This window comes from Chroicocephalus ridibundus, chromosome 4 (genome assembly GCF_963924245.1).
Source record: "Chroicocephalus ridibundus chromosome 4, bChrRid1.1, whole genome shotgun sequence".
In the NCBI taxonomy this organism is placed as follows: Eukaryota; Metazoa; Chordata; class Aves; order Charadriiformes; family Laridae; genus Chroicocephalus; species Chroicocephalus ridibundus.
The window spans coordinates 89,346,750-89,374,162 of record NC_086287.1 but is presented as its reverse complement, the minus strand read 5'-3'; the positions used below and the strand labels follow the sequence as shown (position 1 = coordinate 89,374,162).

General features: G+C 42.3%; 1 long non-coding RNA gene across 1 annotated transcript in view; it reads left to right on the top strand.

Annotated features, from left to right (window-relative positions):
• The window catches only part of LOC134515562 (uncharacterized), a 28,936-nt gene extending 8,039 nt beyond the window's left edge, over positions 1-20,897 (top strand). Inside the window, exon 4 of the long non-coding RNA XR_010071055.1 lies at positions 19,858-20,897. This is a non-coding gene — a long non-coding RNA (uncharacterized LOC134515562). The remainder of the gene's footprint in view (positions 1-19,857) is intronic.
• The last annotated feature ends 6,516 nt before the right edge of the window (positions 20,898-27,413 follow it).

Genomic DNA, 27,413 nt, shown 5'->3' with positions numbered 1-27,413 from the left:
ATTGATGTTCTCAGAATCCCTTTCCACGTACATGCCCTCCAGGGTGGGCCACAGAGCAGTGCAGGATTTGGGTGAGCCGTAAGGGAGAAGTAAGCTCCAGAGCTGAAAGGTCATCTTGTCAGAAGTCATCTCCTGTTTGAACAGGGAATATTTTAAACCGGTTGCCTCTGCTGATTGCCGCTGCTCTCTCTTGCTACAAGTTGAGGACCAAACAGATCTTTTCATGTGAGCTGTGTTTTGAGGTAGAGACTAGAACCAGGAGCAAGTTGGAAGCGTCCAGTTGCCCTCGGGAACTCACCTTGTGTCAAACTTGCCGTGCTTGTCCGTTGTGAGTCCAACACAAACGATGGCTCTCTTGCACAAGTGCTTTCAACGTGAGGCCATTTGATGTTTCGGTCCGAGAGCCAAGTGAGTGCATGGAATTGTGGCACAATACCCGGCACAACTGTGGCACAATACCCGGCAAAAGTCTTTCCCTCCTTCTCTAGCATCTGTAAATACAGTTGAGATAGTTTGCTGTTTACAAAGGCAAAAAAAAAAAAAAAAAAGTTGAGAAAAAAATAGAAAGCAGTAGCAGTAAACTTCCTGCAAAGCTTTACTCTACCAAAGATTTAAAGGATTGACATTTGCATTACATTTTTTCCCCACCCAGTCCTCCTCATTAGCTGAATATCTTTATTCTCTAAATATTTACCACCTAAACAAAATTTACAGTTTAATTTGCTGCATAAAATCATTTATTGACTGATAAAGCTCATTACTAAGGCCTAGCCCAAACTGTAGCCTGCCACGACAGTTTTAATTCTTGTAGCAGCAGGCTACTGCGAGAGAAAAACAATCCTGTCACGTTAACGGCAGGGGTCTAAATTATTCAAATACACTAAATCCTCCCAGAACAGTTCCCCTGCTCATAATTTGTCTTTTCTCACCAACAATTAACTAGCAATATTCTAAGTTAACAATGCCAACGCTTTTGAAATCTCAAGGAAAATGGAAATATATACATGCAACAAATGTTTTTAGAGAGGAAGACATTAAAAGGCCGATGCTGGGGGACTTCTAAGGAATAGAGTCAGTAAAATGGGCCCCCCGCTTTCTCTAGTTCAGAAAGAATTTGCTGGATGTTTGTATGTATGTAACAGATGGGTTTGACACTGAGTTTTGGTGTCAGGTGGCATGGATTTGTGGTCACTTACCCCTGCTGATGGCCCGTTCCGTGGCTCTCCTATGGCTGATGTTTGTCAGTTCTATTGAACTCAGAGGAATGTCCTCTTTCATCTCCTCACTTCTGTCAGAGCACTTGATGTCTCATGATTATGAATTATTTTAAATAATTACAATACTGTGATTAATATACTGGCACGAAATGATGTAAGATGCTGTGAATACAGTGAAACTGAGAGGTATGAGTGGAGGTTGCTGATATAGGTCATCTTGCGGAAGCTAGAGGTCTGAATCTGTCCCAGCTAGGCGTCTCAGAGCTTTCTTTCCAAGTCATCCCACTGAATTTGGGCTGGCAGGTGGTCTTGATACAAATCTCTGATTAGAACAATTGAAAGAGTCAAGGAAAACTGAGGCTTTCATTGTCGGCCCACGGCTCCATTTCAGTTCCCTGCGTATTGCAGAATACGGACTCGGTATTTTTATAATATGTGCTTTATTACCAGCTCTATTAGGTGATGGACCCTGTCCTGTGACCATGAATGGCCACAGGAACACTGAGCAAAGAGGAGTTTGAGATGACTCCAGTGATAATGAGGAGGAGCTATAATTTCCTGTAAGGGACGAAGAGTTGCATTCTACAGAGGACGATCCAATTCAGGTTTGTCCTTCTGTATGTATGCCAACCGCGGCCCATATATCACAGTCAGTGGTGGGCAATAGTAAAGTCTTTAGCATTCTGATGTCTCATATAAATATTGCTTCTACGTAGCACTTTACACTCTTGCAGAACCGTAAGTCCATATTTCCCTTGTCCCATTCATTTTCTCCCTTCAATTTTTGTGGCAGTTCCACTGCAGAATAGCTCCTTGTGCAAGCCTTCAAAGTGAAAATGATGGCTCCAATTTGTGACCAAATAGCTTTGACATTGTCTGTACGTTTGCTTGAGTTTATAGAAGACTTTGGCTTTCTTATTTAATCCTTTGATGTTAGAGCAGTCTGAGAAATCAGTAATTCTTTCTGGTGTGCCCTTAGTGACAATTTTAACTCTCCCATGAAATTCTCAGTTTTTAAACTTATAATGTGTCTTTTTATCCCTTCCTATAGCACACAGAGTACTTTAATGCAGGGAAATCTTAGATCTCTGAAAATGTGCGTACAGATGGGATGAGGTTAAAATATATAAAAAGAATATACGAGATTGTGCATTATTTGATATTCATCTATATCAGCATTTCACAAGGTGTGGGCTATAGTTCCTCTGATGATGATCTGCAAAATGACGGAAATTCCCCCTCATTTCCATTTGCTTCTAAAGGTATCCGTGTTTCTAGCCTACTCCCTGGGTGGCGGTTGAGTGGGCAGCAGTACCTGCTGGAATTCACACGTCTTTATTTGATCTAGTATTTCTAGTAAGGAACGTGTGTGCTGCAGGAACAGAGGGCACTACAGAAGATGGTGTATATGCTTTCTAAGTAGCCATCACCTTTCCTATTCATATGCTCATAAAAGCGGAACTGGACTTCAGCGTTCATGCTCTAAAAACGCGTGCTCTATTGATGAAGATAAAAGGGAATTACCAGTAGGACTGAGGCTCCGACCCAGTTTTCATTGGCAGCGTCAGGACTGGTCTCCATGGTAGGCACTCAGGTGCGTGCTCTCCCTGCGTGCTGAGATTCAGCCCCGGTACCAGAGAGCAGTGAATGTGACTGTTCGTTGCGCTGATTTCATAGAATCATAGAATTGTCAGGGTTGGAAGGGACCTTAAAGACCATCTAGTTCCAACCCCCCTGCCATGGGCAGGGACACCTCCCACTAGATCAGGTTGCTCAGAGCCCCGTCCAACCTGGCCTTAAAAACTTCCAGGGATGGGGCTTCCACCGCCACCTCTCTGGGCAACCTATTCCAGTGTCTCACCACCCTCATGGTAAAGAACTTCTTCCTAACGTCCAGTCTGAATTGACCCATCTCTAGTTTTAATCCATTCCCTCTAGTCCTACCATTACCCGACATCCTAAAAAGTCCCTCCCCAGCTTTCTTGTAGGCCCCCTTAAGATACCGGTAGGCCACTAGAAGGTCTCCTTGGAGCCTTCTTTTCTCCAGACTGAACAACCCCAACTCTCTCAGTCTGTCCTCATAGGAGAGGTGCTCCAGCCCTCGGATCATACTCGTGGCCCTTCTCTGGACACATTCCAGCACATCCATATCTGTCTTGTAGTAGGGGCTCCAGGATTGGACGCAGTACTCCAGGTGGGGTCTCACGAGAGTGGAGTAGAGGGGGAGAATCACCTCCCTTGACCTGCTGGCCACGCTTCTCCTGATGCAGCCCAGGATACGATTGGCTTTCTGGGCTGCTAGTGCACGCTGACGCCTCTCGTCCGCCAGCACCCCCAAGTCCTTTTCTTCAGGGCTGCTCTCAAGCCAGTCACTGCCCAGCCAGTGTTAGATGTGCATTTGCATTGCGCACTTCTTACACGCTTGCAGTGTCTTCCTGTGTTCTGCTGGCGTGCTGCCATTGCAGCTAAAGCAGTCCTTTTTGTTTTGGACAATCCGCTGCCAACCGTTTTTTTCAAGTAAAGGTAATTTTGAAGCATCACCTTTCTCTCACAGGGGTTATCCGTGTTCAAGGAAGATTACTGATCATCTTCATCTGTTTACATTACTTATGTGCTGTATATTTGATGGGTTTCTCATTTCATCTTTCTGGAATACATTTGGTGGCATCTCTATCTCCAGTTTTATGGTAAAGGCTGAGTAGCCTTAGGTATCTCCGAAAACAGGTACCTTGTTCGACCAGGTCAGATTGAGTTTTATCAGAAGACATGTCAGAATTTCTGATGTAGCCTTCTGGCTGAAAGTACGCTGGGGTAGCTTGCATGTAGATCCTAGCTTCTAACTCCCTATCTCCTCAATGGCTTTTTGTAGAGGATCTCAGTCATTTTCTTGTATTTATTTCTGGTCTACTGTCTCAGACCTCAGGGCAGTCATGAGACTCTTTAGTTGGTCCCTGGATGAAAAGAAGCATCTGTATCACGTGCCTCTGAGTGCTTCACCTGTGCAGTGTCGCTGAACTCCACCGTGTTTGGAATTGATGGATCGGATTCTCGCTGGGGTATGAATCAATGCGGCCGCAGCGAGTTCAGTAGAGCTGTGCTGATTTACACCGCCTTGAAGACCTGGTGATGCAACCCCAGATCAGTCATTTTGGGTTGCCTTTGACCGCCTGCCCTGGTTGTTGTAGGCTGGAAGGAAGCCGTGGGGAGCTTGACCCGTGCTTGTTTATTCCAAATGTGCCCACAACTGCAATAAAACCTCGCTGCTCTGAACGCGCTGTTCCAGCTCCTCTGTGTGTACGAGGCTTGGAGACTGGAGCTGGTTAATTGTGGCAAATGTGGTTTTCTGGGACATCTAAGGGTTATGTCACTTTTCTAAAAATCTCTTTGATCTTGAATCAAAAGAAAGGGGTGGGTTTTTAACATCGTATTAACTGCGTGGCTTTTACAAATTAAAAACCTACTTGAAACTGGTTATACAATATGCGCTTGTGTTTCTCTAAGACTGATGAGACCACCTTTGACTCTAAGCTGCTTTTTCTAGCAGATCATCAGGAAAATTTTGGTAACAAACAGTTAGGAAAAGCTAGAGGGAGCTTTTGAAATAAGAACTGTGCTTTTCTCTGTATTTTGCGAGCCAAGGCTTTAATTTACACTAAGCAGGATAAGGGCAGGAATGAAGCAGCTAGTGTGCTGTCTCATGTCAGTAAGCAAAGTAGTAGAAAGAAACACATTTTTATTCTGTCCTTGTCACTAAAATAATCCCAGTCTTAAGTAGTTAGTATCTAGGATCTGAATCATACCCCACTGATTTGGCCAGAATCTTGGAATTTAGTGATTTTTTCATTAAACTGCCTGTCTCTTATTACCTTGTAGCTCTCTATATTTTTGTATAATCTCAGGACTTTTTTGTCAATTGTTTGCACCTTATACACTCATTTATGCGTGCTGTGAGCTGAGACCATGTGGCTGAGAAGGTTTTTAAAGCAATGGAGCCTTTCTTGTAGGTCTGATAGACTTAAATTCAGCAACTGCAAGCCTATTGAATTCTCCTCTTGCCAGATATCTCTGTAGATTCTTTTGGAGTAGTCCGTGGACCTCCAAATATCTCTAACATATACGCTGAATACTACTTGTCTAATTTATGCAATGGATTTTACATTTTGTAAGCTAATGGGTGAAACGTCGGAAATGTTTGTCTCTACCGTGTTTGAAAGCCATATTTTATAACTCTAGTACCTGATAAAACAGGCAAGAAATAGTGCCTATGTTGCCCAAATGATTTTTTTGCTGTCATATTTTTATGGTAGCAAGGGTAAAGCCGTTGATGAATTCCTGTGTTGTGGAAAACGCGTTGTATGTTTCAAGTAATTTGAAAAATTTATCAGAGTTTTGAAAAAAGGAAAATATAAGTAAGCTTCCCTTGAACAATAATACTTATCGCTGCCCCTATTGTCTGGATGAAACTAAAGAAAAAGCATTGGTGGTACTCAGCTTTATTTAATTCTTTTTTGTGAAAGAAATGAGATTTCTTATTGTGTATATTCATATGATAATATGCTGGTCTGTTCTAGGCATAAGCGATCATCTGTTTGTGGGTAGGTTACTTGCCAAAAGACCTGCGTACAGGAGAGACATTCAAATACTATCACTTTATTTTATTTGGTTTCCTTGTAAATACTGTTTTCACAACCACTGTATATATTTAATTTCTCTTGTGTACATAGAATCATAGAATACCAGGTTGGAAGGGACTGAAAGATTACATTTTTCCAAGGCAATCAGTTCTTTGGTACAATCAATTTTTGAAGGGATAACTAAAAGCAGTTTTAAGGGATTATATTTTCAGGGACATACACCCCCCTGATTTCTGAAAAAAATCCATCTCTTGTTCAAGTGTGTGATTTGGCCACCCAGAATCACTAGTTGGTAATGGCAAATTTAAGCCAGAAGCAACTGGATTAAAAAAACCCAAAAGTTCAGAAACCGATGGCAACTCATATTCGTCTGAACTCTTGTGAAAGTGTGACTGTTTATTTTCATAGCTAAGCAAGAACCGCTTTGAAAACCTGCCTGGTACTTCGCTCCATTTGATAATGTGGGAAAGTAGGCGACCTGGCTCTGCACCACTCCCAATGCCAGAAACCTCCTGGTCTTCCAGTGCCTGGGATCGGCAGGCACAAAGTCGTGTTGAGATAAATGCCCGAGAGCGATTGCCATGATCTCATTTTGTCTCAATTCGTATGACATACACTTGTTGGCTTCTGAAAGCCTATTTGACTCAAGGCTACTGTATACATCTCATTTCTTCATGTGAGCTTTTAAAAGGCTCATCTGATAAGGTCTGAGCAGCTTACATTCACATCGACTTTACTACACCTAAAGCTTAATTCTCTCTGTCCTAAATGGAACTTTTCTGCCGCTTAGTTCAAATGATACTTTGCGAGGAAGTTGGTCTTCTGTTCCTATTATTAAATACGCGTGATTCTTTGGGGGCACATCACAGAGATTTGAGTTTTTCTTGGGTTGAATTCTGCCCTTGGATACAAATGTACAATTCCCAGAGTGATCTGCAGAGAATTAATCTGTCATTAGCAATATTGGGTGTAGTGCGTCTAATTCCCATGCACCACCCTGAAAATTTCCACCACCCCCACAAATGGAAAAGAAAAAGAGGGCTATTCCATTTATTCTTTTTTATATGTAAATGAGACTTAAAATAATTGTTTGATAATGACGTGGGGTTTTTGTTGTTGTTTGGAAATATCTCTTGACAATAATTTATCCTGCAATTATTGTTGCTTAGTCCTATCCTTATAATTAAGGCCAAGAAAGTGTTGTTCATCACCTCATTAAATGTTTTCTCTTTCAGGATGCCTGACTCTCTTTAACGCAGCCAAGAGCTGATAAAGCCACTTGTATGCAGAGCTGGCTGCCTGCAGATCTTTGATCTTTTTTTTCCCCTTCTTCAAGAATATGACTTTGTGAAGTAGTTGGTGCTGCACTTTCAGTTTGTTGTTTTAAACAGTTCAGTTGCTATAAATACTCATTCACTTTGATTTTCAATTGCCCTTGTAAGACAATTGGTTTTTTGTTGGATTCCCACTGAATAGATAGCCAGCCTGCCTTTTTCTTTTTTTAAATGTGATTAAAATATAACCCTCTTTTTAGGCTTTTCCACAGCTCACTTCTTCCTGAAAAAGAAAAAATTTCAGACCTAGCCAGCGCTAACGACTGAAGAATTCTTCCCACTTGTGTTATGCCTTTCCCTTGGTTTTAATGATGGGAAACGGGGTGAGGGAAGTGGCCTGACTGAGGCCATGCAGGAAATCAGAAACATCTATTGGACCTTTGTTAGAATTATTTGACAGAAAGCTCACTTCAGTCTGTTGTACTTTTCCTCCTTGATGCCATTTTTGCATTGAAAATAGACCGGTTCCAAAAAATCTATTTCTAGAACCTTCTCTGTTGTCTCAGATATCAGTGGCCATGCTCCTGCAGAGATTCTTCCCCCTGCGATTCCCTTTGTGCACCTTGAATCCTCTGGCGTCACTGAGGCTAGTGGTTGTGGAGACCTTAGCTAAGGGTTGAGGAAGGGAAATATGAGATATTTTTAAAACTCAGGTACCTTAAAGGTCCTTATGACCTTCCATCCCCAAAAGAAGCTCTCAAATGTGTATCTAATATTGTAATTCACATCTTTCCAAGCTTTACCAATTATCTTTTCAATAGCGTTATGTCTTGGGATGAACGAGTTCTTTGCTTTTTCAGGGCTAAAGATGATTGGCAAAATAAAAACCTTCATGAAACTCTCCATAGAAGAAGAGGAGGGCACATCCTCTCTTGTTTCATCCCTTACCTGGTGGCTTTCATTCCAGAGCTCCTTTTTGTCCCTTTCTCCACAACTTCTCCCAGAGGGAGCAAAGACCTTTACAAGTTTGAGGGACGTACAAATAAAATGACCTGAATTAGGAAGTTGTGCGAACATCCCGTCTGTGAACAGAGATCGAGAGGCCCCGAACACATGCCACATAAGGTGTGTGTATATAAATGCGTGTGGGGAATGAAGCGCCTTCCTCTGGGACATTTCCACTTCTAGACAGTTTAATAACAGAAGCTGAGATTGCTCCTTACACCTCTGCTCCAGCTTATCCCATGGTAAGATAAAGAAGCAGGCAGTGAATTAATAAGCCCATGGTGCTTCAAATACATTGGTTCTACTTTTTTAGTTTTTTTTTTTTTATTAGGGAAGTGCCGGTGTAGTACATCAGCAATCATTTATTGAGTATTATTCAATGCTTTCAATAACTTTCATCTGACTCGTTAAAATTGCCCATCAATGGCCAAGGATACAAAGCCAGCAGCACAGGTTTAAGACCATGAATCATCCCTCAGTTTTAAAGGGGCTTCTCACCCACTGAGCGTTCGCTTTCTGGTTCAGGGATTTTGATGAATTAGGGCCTAATAGCTGGGTGGAGCGGAGGGATTATTTTGGTAGCGATGAGTGCAGGTAGGGAAGCTCCTGAAACCAAAAAGGAATGGCAGGCATTCCTGTGCTAAGCCACTTAACTGATTAAAATGACCCAGTGATTCATTTAAACAAGAGATTACTTGCTCAGGCTTGAAGTGCCTAGTAGTAGTTGATCTTGGCTATTTGTTTAATCTAATATAAGTGAATTTCAGTGTTAGCACAAACAGCTGTGTCTATACCTGAAAGGCAGTTGTTTAAAATAAGACTTAAAATAAAACCCCACAGCTTTCCTGCTGATGTGGACCAGTCCTCAGGTAGAGAAGGCTTCAAAGTGTCTTCTCCCGCTTTAATAAAATGCAAACTTGGTGGCAGGGAATGAAATGAGATTGTGGTGAATAAAAGAGAGGTCACTTGTTTTGTGCTGCAGGAAGGGAGTGCTCTTACACCAGCTACTTGTGTTCCCACAAGGGGTTTGTGTTCCACGCTCTTGTGGTGGTCCTGGTGCATGCTTTGCTGTACAATTAAGAGCAGCGTCTTCTGCATTCATGCAGCGGTTGGCAGTGGTCAAGGAGGAAAAGTCTACTGGGAGCTATTATTAAACAGTTACCACTTCCAGGCCAGGAAGGCAGAGGGTGGAGAAGGCTCTGTGGAGGTATCAGCTCCTTCTGGGTGCCACCGGGGTCACCGCTGCACCTGGAGTACAGCGTCACAGGGACCTTTGGTCTTCTGCGGCCCTTCATATGCCCCTGTGACTTCCAGTCTAACATTACCTCATTTAGCTGTGCTGCTCTGGAACATAAAATAGTGAAAATACAGCTCAGGATAGAGTCCCAGAGAGGGCAAAAGGCCCCAGAGACCGTTCAGAGTAAGGCAGACCTTTGCCATCCCAGCTGGCTGGTGTGATCTACCAGCCTGGAGGGAAGCAAACAGAAGTCAAATGCTCTTACAGACACTGAAGACTACAAGTGACAGGGCAAAGGGCAGGCCGTGGGTGAGACCCAGAGAAGTAGCAGGGAACACTTGTTGTCGTTCAGCTAGTCATGTGTATTCAGGTCTGACCTAGTTTTGCGGTGGGTGATGCAGAAACCAATGGCCCACTTGAAAGCAGGCGTTTGCTGCTTAGCTCCAAACCTCATGCCTAATTTCATGGTGTCAACCAGTGAAGAAACTGGATGCTCCCATTGCAGGAAACAGCCTCCAATAGCTGAGGCCGAGGGTGACTTAGGCAGATGTGCCGTGTTGATCTGGTCCCGTCGACGTCAGTGATCCACATGCTGCCCCTCAGCTCATTGCAGTATCCTCCGTCCCAGATACTCCCTGAACTATACAAATGAAAGGATCTTCCAAACCATTGACTGGAGATCCCGTCTAATTATGCACCTCTCGTAATGTGCAGCTGGCCAACCTCGCTTTTGTCACTAAAGCCTCTTAAATGAGTAGCTGGTGCTGCACGCCCGTGCGTTCCAGTGGCATACAAATCCTCTAGAGCTCATGAGAGCAGCTTAGTGTTGTCTACCTGGCAGCATAAATCTCTCAGACATTAGTTAAAAACCACTCCAGAACAGAGCGGTGAATTCCAGATGCTCAAGTGCACCTTGGCATGGGTGAATTGTGCACATAGAAATGGGCTTGTGCTCCTGAGAATCCTCTTTTTGTCAGCTCGTATGGTCTACACCTGGACTTTGTTGGCAGGGCAGCCGCCTGCACTTTGGCTACGAAGATTCACAGGAACAAATCTCAGCTGTCACTTTGCTCTTTGCTTGCGTGTATGCGTGAGGGGTGCTTTTGTTTCTTAGGTTGGGAAACCTAAACGTTCCCTGATGAGTGAATCTATTACCTGAGCAGTCAGTTGTTTGATTCTTTTTAAAATTTCTTTTTATGTATTTAAATTAATAGGTATGGGATAGGAAGAAGCAGAACCTTTTTCAAGATTTGGTTTTACTGGCTGAAGCAAAGCTAAATATTGGAAATAGAGTAAAATTTGAAGCATTTCCTCAGTAGCTTAAAACTGAAATTTAGGGACTTGAGATCCTTAGGCCTTATTCAGGTTGTTCCTTATTCACATCACTGGGCAAGGGATTGTTCAACACCGCTGTTTGTGGCCTGTGTGTTCGAAGACAAAAGTAACCCTCATTTTTGCTATTTTTTCATCTTGCATTTGTTGGCTTGAGTCTGCAGTCTCTGATATAAGAGAGTAGAATGGTCTGGTTTTTTTTCGTAATCGTTTGTACTCAGGTGATGGCATTAAAAATGGCTTCTGGTTGTACACGGTGATTAATAGGTTATCTCAGGAAGCATAACTGGGAAAGCCATTTCTAGCTGTTGAGCAACACGGTGCTTCCACATCCCGTATCCATGAGGGCTTGGCTTCAGCAATCTGTCCTGACAGGGGAATAGCGTGTGCTGAAGGTGATGCTGGACACTGGAATGGCGCGTGTGCTTCTGTAATAAAATTGGGTAGTGTCTTCATCTAACCTCCAGGAAGCCACGAAAACAAAGGGGCAAAGTTTAGCATTTTAATTCCTTTTTATATTAAGATCTTGGTTGTATGGGGGTATTAATAGCCCAAAATGTACCTTGTATTTGGATTCTGGTTCGCACTTGTCTAAACTGGTGATTTCCCCTAGAAGTAAAACTTGCTCTCCATTGGTCACTTCGACAGTTGCCCTTTGACCATCAGTTAAGCAAATCTTTTGTGGGCCTGATTGCGATCTTGCTTAAATCGGTTGTACGTAACCTTTACTTCAGTTATGTTACTCCTGACTTATCCCAGTAGAACTGAGAAGAGGATGTGTCCTGCTTCTGTGGTGACCAAGACCTACCTGAGAGATGAGCATGATGCATTTTCTAGGAATTTTTTACTATTGTGAACACTGGCTTAAATTTAGTTTATTGAACCATGTTGGGATCAGGGTGAAGCTGTAAGCATTTCTCACTCTGAGATATACCTTTCCATACTGATCTCTAGTTTCCTGTGTGACATTTTAAGCTTTTGAGCAATTTTAATTTCAGTAAAACGGATTGTTGCCAAATGGGTCTTTACCATGTTAAGTTTTATTTATTGACTGCTCGATCCTGCATTCCTTGAAGACAGTAAGGCTTCCATTGACTTCTGTGGTGCAGGGTCACGGCCTTATATGTGGCTGGAGTAAACAGATTTGGTTTTCTTTTCAGGTACGTGCGTGGCTGATTCCCAGGTTATCAGACACGAGCATTTTCAAAGTCTTCTCTCTTAATCAGGATTAGTGCAGCTGAAGACACATTTGCCATGGTCCTGTTTCGAAGGGAGTTTGCTAGTATGGGTGGAGGCAAAACTTAGTTTCCGTGCCAGTTGGTGACTTCTGTGGAAAATGCCACTGTGAAAAATACGTATGGGTCATAGGGATACCGGTCTCTTATGAATCACCGGTGTCCCACCAACCCATTTTGTTTAAACCATTGAAGATTAATAAAAGGGTTGAGGCTTTTAGTTGTGATCACTGTGGACTGCACTGGAGCCACAATTCTGGTGGCAAAATTCCTGAGCTAACTGGTTTCCACTTTCAAGTTAAATTTTAAAAACCATTATGATGATTAATCCTGGCTAATTATTGTTGTCGTGAACACTAAACCAAGTATGGGGCCTCCAGACTGTCTCATGTCATGCTGCCTCATTGATTATTTTGTTCCCTCCTTGAAATATGTTGTTCTGGGAACGGTAGCAGACTATAGCCTTCATGACGTGTCCTCAAGTGCTCCTGGAGTTAAATATCAATTTCTGTTTAGATTCAGTGAAAAAAAATAAAAACAAAAGGTCCAAAAAGAGAATAAACATGATCATCTAGGATTCCAAAGTCTGGATCCCATGGTGCTTGTGGCTTACATAGTTTATGCCTTGTAGCGTACATGGGGGAGGAAAGCAGGTCAAATATTTCATTCACCTCTCAGTGCTCAACCAGCATAACCCATGTTAATCCTGCTGCTCTCAGAGCCGTGTGCCTTAATTATACTTCTTTTATGTAAAGGGTGCTGGATAAAGCTCAAGCTGAAGTCAGACTTTGCTGTGCCTGACTCAGCCAAAGGAGATGCTGCCGTGGAGGACGGGCCATTCCTTCAGCTGCAGAGATAGGCTCCAAGAGCCCCGAAAGAATAAATGAGCTCAGCTTTCCCATAATGCACAACCGTTATCGTGATGGGCTAATTCTCTGTAATAACTTTGTATTGAGACAGTATTCTTTTCTCATTTCTCTTTTTTTTTCTCCCCCTCCTCTTCCTCCTTATACCTTTCCGAATTTCTTCTGGCCCTCCCTCTGTAATTATCAGGTATGAGCACTTGGCGTCAGACGTGGCTTCTGCTCATATTTAGGTGCCCTTCCATTTTACTTGTATCGCCCATGCTGTGTGCAGTTGACTCAGAAACATGATCGTCTACAGCTTCACAGCACTGCTGGCACACATGCCGGAGAGTTTTGCTGTGATTAAAGTTGATTTAAAAAATCAGGAGAGGAGGAGGTGATGCACCGTTCCCCCAGCTGTGTCTGGAGCAGGTGGTTCATTCTTGAGAGAGCCTGATGGCTGCAGGAGAGCTGCATCTCCTGGGGGTGTTGTGTGTAATCAGAAGGGCTAAAATTGTATGTTAGGTGGTGGAATTTGATCTTCAACATGTAGGGGCAGATTTTATACATGGCACACCAAGGAGTATGCCTGTCAGATTTGCATGGCAATATTCCATTGCCTGGGAAATGTGTAGGACATGGTTTGAAATACAGCCTTGGGGAAACAGCAGTTTTGTCCAGAGAAATGAAGAGAGATTAATTTTGTATAATTGCATACATACATCCATAGTAGGTGCAACTCTGGAACAGGAGCCAGTGTTTTCTTTGTTAGGTCCTGTGAGTGACGGCAAATCAATCACAGTGCACAGACTTGAATTTCAGCTGGTAGAGCCAGTCTCCATCCCACTTGTCTGTTCCTTCATCACTCCAAATAGAGCATGGCGCGTTCGGTTTCTGTTTTTAAAGGCAAGCATAAAAGATGGTGCACTTAAGTAAAAAATGAAATTTAAGTAAGTATGAACCTGCAGTTTATAATAATAATGTCCAAATTAAACATTTGTTTGTTCTCTGGGACACCTGTAAAGTAGGTGAACAGCAGAGGTATGTGCCTGCTAGTCTTCCATTAGAAAAAATAGGTGGAAATTCAACCCTGTTACTTAACAGGGTGGCTGGTGCTGCAGGGCATCTTTATTAGTCTGCTACTAATGGGAGCAGTGATGGGAACCGGGGTGGGAAAATGCATTTCTCTGACTAAGTGAAAGATGTAACCTCAACTTTCATATATGGATTATTATAGTGAAGCTATTAGCTATTTGTCATTAACCAAATAGGTATTTAGCTGATCAGGGAAAAATAATTAAATCGTCATGGCGTGAAAACATCTGAAAAAAAATATGCCTAAAACCTAAAACGTTTTTCTCTAGACAGCAGACGCTAGGCAGGTAGTGTTTGGGAAGAGTAAATTTTCTTCTACGTGGTTTTCATGAGAAAGTTGTTACCAATTCTTCTTGCTACTCAGCTCCTTCATTATTAGGACAACTTTCCTACAGACCTTTGAGCAGAGGCTGTGGCTGCATGCCTGACATTCGTCCTTCGGCACCCAGCTACGATGCTGATGGCCATTCCCAGGGGTTTCGACTGTACCACGATCATCCTCCGTGGGCCTGGGGACTAGGTTAGTTCAGGCTGATTATTTCACCCAACGGTGGTACCAGGTAGCCCTAAGTGGCTGTGCCAAGAGGGATGCTGGATTTCCCCAAAGCGATGCCTGCCTTCTTTCTCTCGTTTCTATAAGCAGCGGAGCCGATACACGGTGAGCTACAGGCACGGCTGCTCAGAGCTAATTTGTGTGGGACGGATGAGGCACAAGGCATATGGCTTTAAGAAGGCAGTCTGCGTTGCCTTGAAGGGTGTTACCTGTTGCTGCTTAGTAAGTGTTTGTTTCTTTTCAACACTAATCTCTCACAAAATATTTAACTTAAAAACCTTGGAGGCTAACAGAACAGACAGAAACGGGCAGAGGCAGCTCAGGGCAGGCTTTGCAGCTGCAGCTACCCTTTTCTGGGGAAAGGGGGCATGAGAAAAGGCTACTTTTGGGAAGACACACAATAGCATATTACTTCATTTCTCTCTGGAGAACCTCCTCCTGGATTCGGAGTCTATTCCAGCTCAGTGAGCTGTAGTCTCAGGAGAAGGAGGAAGTTATTCTTTAACTTCCTTTGCAGTCGTTTTCTTTGCTCACCCAGGGTTATGTGGTGTTGGATCCCCAGTTGGGTAGGTAGAGCTTGTCAAACCCACAGTGAAAGCAGGAACAGAGGACGTGCCCAGCTCCCAGGCCAACCCTCCCCACACCTTACATCAGCTCTTGTTGCCGAATGGTGAAGCTCGAAGCCGATTGACCCTCCCCTCCCTGTGCCTTTGTGCTCCAGCGTCCCCCAAATTGCCACCCCCCCGCAGCAGCTCACGTCCTTCCTGCTGCTGCTTCTGCACAGGCCAACCTCCTCCACCAGCAACTTCATCTTCTCTCCTGTTGGCCTCCTACGTCTCCTCCTTGTAGCAACTTTAAAACCCTCCTCATGTCTGATTTCTGCCTCTGACTGTCTTCTCACCGCCTCCTCTGTCTCCACGTCTTTACGTATGATTCAACTATATTTTGGTCCCATGATCTAGCAAAATGGACAGATGGGGGTACAGAAGAGCTCGTGATGTGGCTCTGCTCTAATCTTAGGTTTTCCCTGTCTTTGCTCCTTTGTTCATGGTTACTCCTTACCGTGCTCCTGCCATTTCTAACACAGATGATAAATTAGGACAGTGGGGACTGTAAAAGATAAGGTAATAATAGAAATGAAAAACCAGGCCAGGTCTTTAGCTGGAGTAAATCAGTGGCTGATCTAAACCAGCTGGGGATTTGGCCCACTCTAAACTGAAACTGTAGGATAGGAAGAATCCATATAATTATTCCCCAAAGAGCACTTTTGTCATGATGCCAGACTGATGTTTCTATTCTTGTTTTTAAAATGATGTATTTTAGAAAGTGATTGTCTCACTGTTGCCCACCTGTGGTCACAATACTGGTTCTTTCAAAAGGGAACACGCCAAGTCCTTCAGGCTCTCAGCGGTGGCTCTTAAAACGTCTCCCTTCAGCACCTGGAGTTTCTCTTAAAAACTGCTAATCCAAAAAGAAACAAGACCCACATTAGTTTCACTGCCTAGGTCTCAGCGGCGGCTGAGCGCTGTACCTCAGAGTCTCACGATCAAGTTCTGCCTTAAATTCCAGTTTGTGGTTTTGAGTTATTTACCTACCTGCGAATTCACTTCAGTTTTATTTTGAACTGTTGCACCCGGCCCTCTGCTAGAAAGGGTTTATTGCGGAGATTAGCAAAGGTTTTACATTGTGGGGCCTAAGCAGTCTGTCTCGCAACCAGTATGGAAGTACCATCTGTTACACGCTCAGTTCATGGCTGCGGTACCGCGGTGGGCAGGTGTATGGATTTTGTTGATGCGATGAACGTTACCCAACAGGTAACATCCAAGGTGGGACTCCTCTCTTTTTTTAGAAATTTGGTGGAAGGTATCAGGTCACTCAGTTCCTTTTTCAGCAAAGAGGGCTTTTATAATTTTATCCAATATCACCCAATTCTTGCTCAGCTTCAGATTATTTCTGTGTCTACTACCTTGCATAACCAGACAAGGAGGGAACCTGAAAGCTTGTCTCCAGAGTGCCATGATAGCTGAGTTTTCTAGGTGGCAGTCTGAAGTCTCCTATGGCTTGCGATCTGTATCAAAGTGTAAACCAAGGAGATGGTCTTTACCAATCATTAACAGCAAGGCTGGCACAAAGGGCTAAGTCTAGTAATTGTACTTAAAAAAAAAATAAATTAACAACTCTGACTGCAGGCTTGGTTCAGCCTCACCAGCCGTGACATGTCCTTTCTTGCACGCAGCAACAAAAATAGACCCAAGTACTGAAAGAGAGGGGAAAAAAAAGAAATAAAAGAAAACCCAATTTGTTCCCTATTAAGCTGCTGAAAAGCTTAAACCCATTTCTGTTCCAGTTAGTAGCTAAGTGAAAATGTAACTGCTTTATATATTTCACTAGAATTAAACTTAAACCTACAGAATTAGGTTTATTAATTTCTGTCAGTGCTCAATGGGGAAATAAGAGTGCCCATTCATTAAGGATACACAATTACTGCAGACAAAAATGAAGCACAGTGCTATTAACCATAATAAAAATGTTGAACACTGTGGAAATTTTCATTAAATAGAATCTATTCCTTATATGACTCTACTTAATCCTTTCTGTCTTTTTCCCCCCCTTTGTGTTCTCCAGCTCATTTTATTTTATTACTTAGCTTTTATGTATGTTTCTTAATGTAATTATGATTAAATATTTTTTGGTAGTAAACAGTATTATTTCATTAAAAAAATCTGTCCCCACGCTTACTTCAGTGAAAAGTAGTCTTTGGAAAACAATGCAAGCACTAAGTAGAGTTTCATTATTATTTTAGCTCATGAGCATAAAAGAGAAACCCACAGCAAATAAGAAAGAAAACTGTATCAGCCCATCCACAAAAATGTGGTTGACTTCATGGAGCAGATCCATAGGTGGAGTACGCTGGGGGACCGGCATAAATCCACTGGAATCAACTGAAAATCAAAATGGTGGTTAAGTCAGAAACCAAATAAATATTCTAGAAAGACTGAATGTCTTGAGGCCTTGCTAAAAACATTTAAGTCAAAATAGTTCTTTATGAAGAAAATAGTCTCAGATTTTCAGTATCTTCACATAACACTTTGGGAAGTCACGGATCCCCCATGTAGACTCTGAATTCTTTGTAACAAACTATATGTCATCTGAGGGACACAGCTTTAATTGCTTGAGAAGGATCATCAGTTAGTAACTATAATATGGATTAGCTGATGACTTCAACTCTTGAAACTCTATTGAAGCCAATGGGATTATGATCATTTCCAATAAATAAAGGCTTATCTCCAGATGAGTTAAAAACGAATGTGACAGTGCCTGGTTCAGAGGATGACCTGTATTTCTTGCATAGAAGTAAATGAATAATAAATAACTATGCCCTGTTGATCAAAGATATTTATTTAACCTGAGGGCTACATTATTAAAGACCTCCTTAGGAATGTCAAAGAGGATTTTGCTCATGTTCTCGTACTCCAGGGTCCTAGGCAGTTTTCAGATTGTCAGTGCTGGACCCACAGCTCCAGCATACTGATAAGTAAAGCCTGTAAGGCTTGGGGAGTAGACCCACAGAGAGACTTGGTCTGGTGGGGCCTGGGGAGGAAGGGATGAGGTGAATCTCAGAGTTCATATTAGGCAAAGGAGATGCTGGATTTGTGGACTCCAGGTTGAACTTTTACCTTGGATGACAGGCATCATTACAAGAACTCGCTAAAACCACACTCAGCATTGTCATTGTTTTGGATTTCAGAGCCATGCTCCAGAAGGCGAGAGGCTTCTCTCTAGAGCAGTTGGGCCTTCGTTTTGTCTGGAGTCATTTAAAATGTCCTGATATAATAAATTAAGGGGATGGACAGGAAACGATGTGACTCTACTGTATTTGAGCTATGTGGGGTAAGTTACCCCAGTCCAGCCAGGAGCAGGGACCTTCTGGGGTAAGACTTCTGCTCTTCTGTGGGTGCTCCCAGGTCTCAGTGCAGGATTGCCGCTGACTCACTGTAACTTGTTGTTTGTACTGTTCTGTGGATGCAATCAAATGCGAGCATGAAAGGTTTTTGACCAACTAGCTGATTTATAGGGACAAATGACTCTTGTGCTCACAAACAAGGTGGTCTGACTGCTGCCATTTGCACTTATGAAGGATTGTATCAAAAGCCTTTTCAGAGTTGGTCAGACAGGTTATTTATAGATCTTTTTCTTGGATGACCTGATTGATGATATGCAGATGGTCAAGGGGGCATTAGCTTATTCTAAAGCCTTATTGTGTCCAGAGCTGTTGGAAGTCTAGTTGCTTATTTCTCTCTATTAATAGCACCTTTCAATTTGGGCCTTGGTTGCAGGCTTGAGTGTTCTGATAGCTTCTGTTTCTTTATCCCATCTCACCAGGGAGCTGAATGGGACACTTGTTTGGCTTTCTGGCATTTAAAAACTGGAAAAAAAGGCACCCTGAGATAGAAAAGATGGGAAATCACCGTTTCTGTCCACCTCCACATCCACCAATAACAGCATGAAACGCTCTTTCTGTGGTACGGTCCTGTATTGCTGCTGTAGGACTCATTTCCACGTTGGGATGTCCTCTGCAGTCACAGCTCTGAATCAAAGAGAAATTGCCATGACCTTTCTAGTTCTTGGATTTAATAATGGAAGAAGCGAGGTGTGGAAACGTATAGATGGATTACAGCCAAAATAGGCTGTTTTCTGAATAGACCTGGACTACTTAGCATTCAGTAAACAGCTTTAATACAGGACAGTAAAAACTGCCTATGCGCTTATTACCTTGATATGGTTAACTAGTCAGAGTGTAACCACAGAAATATGAGTGCATTTCAATAAACACACAAAATGGCTTCATTTTCAAAGTACAGTAGTTCCCCTAGGTATTCTAAAATCTATTCTTCTGTAGACAAATATTCATTTTCTTGCAGCATTAATTGTAGCATTGTTGCTGGTAATGTTTCCTGCATTATACTCAGCTGCCTCATACTGTGGATAAGAGAAATCAGATTGAGAGCAAGAACAGAAAATACTAAGATTGCAGCTGCATCTCCTGGGGAAATTATTGCCATTTCAAATGTCAGTCAGCCTGATTCATTATTAAGGGGGAGCACAAGACACCTCCTGCTTGAAATTGGTCTGCACAGAAATGGCAAGCTGCTTTTATTGTTACTATCCTGATGATGTAACATTACCAAAGTATGTGCGGGTTCTATTTCGTCTCCACTATAAGCATAACCTTTGGTGTCCTGGGTAGTGGCTAAATTAATCCACTCCTTCAGAACAATGCGATTTCAAACATGACAAAACCCTCCTGATGTTAAAGAACATTTATCTGCTTTACTTTCATTTGCATTTTCCATAAATTGAGTGGCAGGAAGTGTGAAACACCTGAAGTTCAAAGTCTCTGGAATACACAGATGTTGATTTTCATTATAGACTCCAAAGATTGGCTCCTAAGCAACACTGCGGAGATTTTTGTGTAACTTAACCACCTTCCATTGGTGTGCTGGGACTCTGAGAACTCTCCAAAGAGCAATACAGTGGATTCCTGGAAGACTGGGAATGACTGGTGTGCCAGAGCGAGAACTGGAGTTATTGTCAAGTAACCTTTTTGATTATCTGGTGGGATATTTCCTTAGTTTGATTGGGTTTCTTTTTAAAGATGAAGTTGGAAAATATCATAGTGCTTTTGTTCTTTTAATACACCTCTGCCCGAAGATGTGTGTGTGTGTGTGTTGGCAACTCGAACCGTTGGTTGATCTTCTCTTACTATATCTATATTCTCTTACTACACCTATGATGCACAGCAGCGTGTGTACTCCATGCTCCCACGTGCCTTTGCTTACGCTGCCTGCTCGGATTTTCTCCTCTGACAAAAATGAAGGAATGAAAACGCCTTAATATACATTCACTGCAATGAATGCTGGGTTTTTTTCTCTGGGGTTTTCGTGAGTATTGCCCTACTAAACGTTCACACAGCATCTTGTGGCATCTCTGACTAGAAATCTATTTGTGAAGCAGACCTGTGGCTGGGTGCACTTGAGTGAAGTGTTTCATACTTAGTGTTATGTCGAGCAGTCTTGGTACTGGTATTCACAAGATTATGTAGCCTTTTTTTTTTACCCAGTGGGGAAAGCTGCCCGTTTAACCTGTCACTTCACGTCCAAATAGTCATGCATGATGCTTCCTGTGGGTACCATTCAACACAGCATTGGCACGAGATTTGCTTCCCTCCAACAAAGCGAAGTCCGTGGCTTAAAATTCCAGCCCTCCCTTTACCACCTACACCTAAGCAGTCAGTGAACCCCATCTCATCTTAACGCATATAAAAATGGGTATTATTGTTTATTGCCTATTAAGTGGAAAGATTGCCTTGTCATCCTGCAGTTTCACCTCTTCTGTTTTCCCCTGTGGAAGGAGACATTTAAATTGAAACTTTTGGATTGGAGGTACAGAGGAAATAAAGCAAGCCACCAGTGACACAATTTCTGAGCATCTCCATGTGAAGTTTAAACAGTTTCTGATTGCCTGGCATCTTACATGTAGATATAATGCAAATACTGTGTTTGAATTGACTAATAAATTTGTAGCAGGTGGAGAAGAAGGCAGAACTAAAATCCACTCACTCTGCGGTACCATTTATCAGTATTTCCCATTTTTCCATTCTTCTTTTTATCAGAGAATTCCGAAGGGTAATTTCAAGCAAGATAGATACAGAGCTGCTTTGTCACTAATGGCAGTGGAAAATTGTCTTCTTGTCTTCAAACTCATGGCTTCGCCTGGAAAAATCCCTGCCAACGGTCCTGAAGGATTAACAGTGGTGTGAAATCTCACCTTGCATAAGAAATAAATCTTGCTCACTTTGTCACTTCTGCGTGATTTCATGATCGCGAGTATTGACTTTTCCTGTCAGACGTTTAGGCGGTATATGCAGACAGATGTCTGTATCAATCATGGGAGCAGTCTTGAGGACATGACCCATGCACTCAACACAATTGTGGCCAGGTCAACTTTGCACTTCAGTGATCCTCAGCAGGTCGTTCAGGCCAATTTAAGTCTACCCAGACGGCCTGTAGTCCCCGGAAACCATTATAGGATACAAGAATTAGTTTATTCTTTAACGTACAAAGCAAGGACGGTATTTCCTTTATTTAGTGTAGCCAGAGTGGAGCTCTATTAAAATTGGTAAGTTTGGTAGGTGTGCTTCTTTAGCTTGAAAAGGCAATAAAAATGCTAAGTGCAAGCAAGGTTGCGTACTTGTCCTTTTTTTTCAAAACCTTGTCGTGATGATCTTGGTTACCTTGCAATGCTTTGCAGTTAAATCATCCAAAGGGAGTGATGCAACAGCAGACATGTGCAGAACCTGCTTGAGCGGCACACAAAATTGCTGCGTTAGTTCGTGGGGATGAGTCAGAGAAGGAAGTCACTGGAAGAGTATTGCACAAAGCATAAAGAATCTGAGGTAAAAAATGCGAAGAAGAGCGTTAGGAGTGAGGACGCTGGATCTTTATATACAGATAAAATAGTGCTGAAATGCTGATGAAGTGAACATCATTTCAGAGCGCATGAAACCTACAATTTACATCAACTAAATGTGAAGAGGGAAAAGAACAAACACAAACCGTTATGGAAACAAGTTCAGCCATATTTGTAAAGAAGCAAATCTTGTGATGGCGCGTGCACGTATTTTAGTGCATGCTCTGCAGCATGAGAACATTTACTTCTATTTGCAAGTCTGTAATTTGCATATTTGTTCCAAATAATGATCAAAAAAGAGCTAGCTTGTGAAGTACTTGTCCATCTACTTTCCTGCGTTGATGACGATCCAGAATTGGAGTGGCTTCCTGCCATAAAGGTGTAAATGTAGAGAGTATCCAAGGTCAGTTATTGCTACAGCTGAATCTCTCCATTTGGGGCTTTTTCATAAATAGTGTTCTGAAAGGATTCAACTTGTGCTGAAGAAACTATTTCAATCCATTAATTCAGTGGTGTGCACGGGGCCGGCTGCTGGAGATGCAGCTCAAGCGCGTTCTTGCCCGTTGCATATTCCCGTTGGTCCTTGTCTCATTCAGACGGCAGTTGATTTTGCTCTAACCTCTGGAGAGTGGGCTGACCCGAGCAAAAGTGTTACTTGTTTCTCTGCTGTCGTTTTCTGCAGGGCAAAATCACCTCCTCTCTGATTTTGCTGCGAAAAGACTCATGTTCCCCAGCAGTGCTTTCCGCTTGGGAATTTGTCTGACCGGACCCAAAGCAACACGGACACGGTGGTGAGGAGAGCACTGGCAAGGCTTCAGAAGAGCCAGAAGACCTCTCCATGGCCATTGAGGGGCTTTGACACCTTTACAAATATTTTTAAAAATGCATGAAAGCTTTGAGTTTTTCTTCTCTGAAACAGTGCAAAGCAGTCACGAAGGCCTGGGGTCAGTCGTTCCCCTCACGCAAGAAGTGAGCAGCATTATCAGTAACAAAACATTTCCAAATCCTCCTTTTTCCGATTGAACGAAGCTGCAGACCAGTATCTTCCAAGTGACACCAAGTAGGCAGTAATCCCTTCTGTCTTTACAGTGTTGGAGAGAAATATTGAAATGATTGGGGTTGTAAAATTCGCCTGAGAAGTTTCTTTGTAAAACAGGTCTATCTTATCAGTGCAAAACAGCGTATCAGTTTCTGCAGGACCGGATATTTAAAAGAGTCCTACAAAATGTTAATGCAGTTTTTTTAATGCGAATGTGGGAAAGCTGAGGCTGGCTTTGATTTCTGCCCGAGAAGGAGGAGATCGCAAAGCGAAGGGATTGCTGCATTGCTGGAAAAAAGAGCGGCGATCATTTTCAGAACCTACTGCCAGATGTTATGAGAAATACATGTGAATATTGAGTGTATGCTCAGCTTGCTTTGAAAAGTTGAGGACAGAGGACAAATGTATTTTTTACAAGCACCTCAGAAGGCTGGCTGTGCTTTACTTCAACAACGACACTACCGGCAACCAGAGCAATTGCAAGAATAGTGATTCTAAAAGTCACGGAAAGCTTCTTTACCTGATTGTTTTCACATCAGGCAAGATGAGGCAAATAGCGAGCAATTAACAAAATGTTTGCAGAAAACTGAAATAAAAATAATAAAAACGTCCCTGCTTTAGCTCGGTTTTCCAGGCAAGTGAGGGAATACAATGAAGAATTTTTGTTCGCTGGCTCAAAAATCAGAACTGGAAAGCAGAAGTGAGCTAATATTCATGGAATAAAAAATATGAGTGTTTCTTTCAAAGTTTAAAAATTAATTTCAGTGTGATACACCTGAAAATAATCTGCTTTTGGAAACGAGGGTGTTTGTAGTATATCAAATAAAATATCTCTCTTGGATTTTTTTTTTCCTGTGGTCACATTGTTTAAAAGCTTTTTAATTTATGTTGTTGTTCTGGCAAAAAAAAGATGAAATTGATGAAAAATTATGGCTGACAATGCAAGTTGGAATGAATAACTACAGATATATGTTGATTTTAGCCGTTGATTTTGAATGGCAATAAATCTTGAATTCTACCAGCCCAACTTATGGGAGGCTTTCAGCGCAGTCAACCACAAAATGCAGTTGAACCACTCACATAACATAATTAGAGCAGATGCTGGTATAACATGCAACTGCTGTTCACGCGTTATTGTGTGAAATCCTGCCTTTCCTGTTTATTTGGGGTTTGTTGTTTTTTTTTCTTCCTCCACTAATACTGAGACAGCTTTTAGAAACGCTCCATTAAAAGCTGGGAAGGACCGTGCTATTTTTTCCCAGGAGCAGCCCGGGACAATTTTGTGACTCTGTGCATGTGTGTGATCTGTTCTGTGCAGCGTATTTTAAAAAAGGAAAGGAAATTTTTTGCTGGGGATGAGGGACATATAAGTGGGCAGCATCAGGAACACCGAGAAGCATTGTGATTGAATACAGATTGCACTGAGAAATACAGGTTTCATAAGTTTCTAACCTGCGAATGAGCCTGGCATTTGCTGCTTTTCTACCATTCCCTTCCCAAACGTCTCTGTTTTGATGGGTTGAACTGTAAACTAAGCTGCGCAGAGGGCTGGAAACTCCTTTTCCAGTATCTTATGTAGCAGAATGGGGCCCCGGTCTTGGTTGAGAGATCGTCAGTACTGTGATTTAAATAAAAAGTAAACAGAATGAACATAAGTTGGGGAGGGGTTCATAAATTCATCTCACTGAATACAGAGTGGGGTGTTTTTCGCTTTTTTTTCTTCTGGATTTGTTGCAAATGGTTTGAAATGAAGCTCTCCAGCTGACAGAATATCCTTCAGCGTTAGCTATTTAAAAACTTTCCCTGAAATGGAGTGAAATAAGTTTGTTATTTATGAAGTTCATCTCACAAGTTCCCAATTTGGTGAAAACAGTTTTATTTTGCTTCACATTTAAAACCTGCAAATAGCTGAGTTAATTTAACTAAAATGAGCGTTCTCAAGATGACCCGTAAAGAGGAAAAAAAAATCCGACCCAACCGTACTTTAATCTAGAAACCATTAATGCCTTCTTGACACATGTATTATTGTAGGGCTCAGAAAAAATAAACAGTTTATGTAGAAGATTAAGAGACAGTTTGGATTTTGCTTTTGACATATCTTGTCTCCAAATCTTAGCCGAGGATTTATTAGAACACTATCATGTCAAAGCTACCTCATTTATATGATAACACATCTGTAATGTTTTACAAGTGCAGCAGTCCTCGTTCAGAATGTTGCTTTTTAAGTCCTAAATTACAGTACCTGGAGAGGTATGCATAATTATAGTGCATGTTAGCAAATGATAGGATGCATTTTCCCCTAGGCTCTCTGCATTAATCATCGGCAGAGTGGGTGCAATAAAATCATAATTGCTTCTTCAAAAGTTATAATCTAACTTATACAACTTTAAGTTAGTTGTATGGCAATATGATATCGACTGTCATGTAGCAAGCCCGTTTCCTTCATTTCCTTAAAATTAAGGCAGTGTTGCTCGGTGGTGAACTGTAATTAGCATCATTTTCATTTACAGATTTCGGTTTTAGATCCTGAGTGAGTGCAGGATGGTGTAAGCTCTGAGCTTGATGAAACGATGCTGATTTACATGCGCCAAGGGCGTCTGGGCTGATCTCTGCTTATTTGTTAGGCAGCTCGCCGTCACCCGGGTGGATGATTAACCTCTTCTGTCTCCTTAACTAGCAATTGTATCTGCAGAAAAGACCGCGTTAAGGAAAGGCGTTATTTTACATAAGAATCCTGGTTAGCATTCTTTTGCTGAAATATTTGCTTCGAGAGAGGAAGAGGAGCGGGAGGGTTCTGCTGGCGAGGGCTGCGGGAGGTCGGGCACCCTCCGTCGCCAGCGCCTGCTCAGGTAGCTTCCCGGTGTCGGCACTGACGACGGTTTGACCTCACCGTGATTCAGTTCAGAGATTTAAACTGGCAGGCAACTGAGTCCCGCCCCCTCTCCTCGGTTGAATAGTTTTGTGCTAGTTTTGCTTCCTGAATTCCCTCATTTTCTTGTCAGATGAACGCCAGTGACCCTGTGCGAGGCTGGGTAATAGGTGAGCGTAGGATGGAATCATTTAAAGATACTTACATTAACTGTCATAAACCCAAGCCTACAATCAAAGATCAAAGCAAACCTTTAATTATTTAGGAAACATCACTGATTTAATCAATACGACTTACAAAAACAAATGTTTAACTCTAATTCATCACCTCTTAAGCTGATACATATGCACGCACACATGGATGCATAACATGCATATGTACACACTCACACACGTGTGTGTGTGTATGTATATATATAAAAATGTATATATATATACACACATAAAATCAAGTTTTTGTTCTTTGAAGGTTGGCCAACTTTTCGGTGTGGTTGCAACAGCTGTGTATAAAGGCATGTCCACAGGGCCTGTTGCAGAGTATGTGTTCCCAAAGGACTTGGGGAGGGTAATGGATGTGATAACAAAGCAAGTTTTTTCAGCTTTGCACAATCTTATTCCTTAAGATCAGGTCTGTAAATTAAGATCTAAACCTACGTATTGAAGGCTGGATCCTGCAAGTGAGGCATTCTGGCTCCGGTCCAATAAAGCACTTAAATATGTGTCTTAACATTAGGTGCATGACTTGTTATGGTATGACTTCAAAGGGACTTCTTTTGCTTAAAATTAAGCACATGCTTAAACACTAAGTTATATATTTGAATGAGCCACTGCCGGAGAGCTCAGCATCTTGTTTCTTCACTGAGCGTGTATAATCATAAAGAAAAAAAACAACCCCAAAACAGTAGCCTCCGCCTTTTCTAAATAGTGTTTCCATTGTTGTTCTGCGCCTGATTTGCACAGAAGCGTGGAAGCTCACGCGTCTTCCCAGACCTCTAAACACCCGGAGGAAGGTGCTCGACGTGGCAGGAGTTGTAACATGGAGGTCAGTGGAGGAGCTCCCTGCTCATCGCTGCTCTCAGCACTAGCAGTCTCCTGCCGAACGTCTCGTTCACAGCCTCTCCCTTGGCCGTGGGCAGAGGGAGCCGAGGCTGTGGCAATCCCTCCCGACATCCAGAGATGCCGTCGGTACGTGAAGGCATATCCCCAGGTTGCAAGGTACATGCAAGTTACGCTCAACCACCGCTTACGTCCAGTTTTGCCCTTCTGCAGTTCTGGTTCATTAGCATGGCAATTACGTACTTTAATACTTAATTTGCATGAGATTAAGCTGCACACTTGTAAAATGCATTCTGTTGCTAAACAGCCTCATACCTTAAAAGGGTTTAGAAGCATCCAAACAGAATGTGTTTCACACCAATTGAAATATTTGCTGAAATGCAGAAAATTGGAAAAGTTATTCTCTGCAGTTCACCATCTTGTTCAGTTTTTGAAGGAAACTGTCCTTGAAGATGCAAGGCTTTTATGCCAGAAATACAAAATACAATAAATAGAAAGCCCGGTAACATCCTACTAATCGGGGCATCTTCACTTAATTTTATAAAGCTTTTAA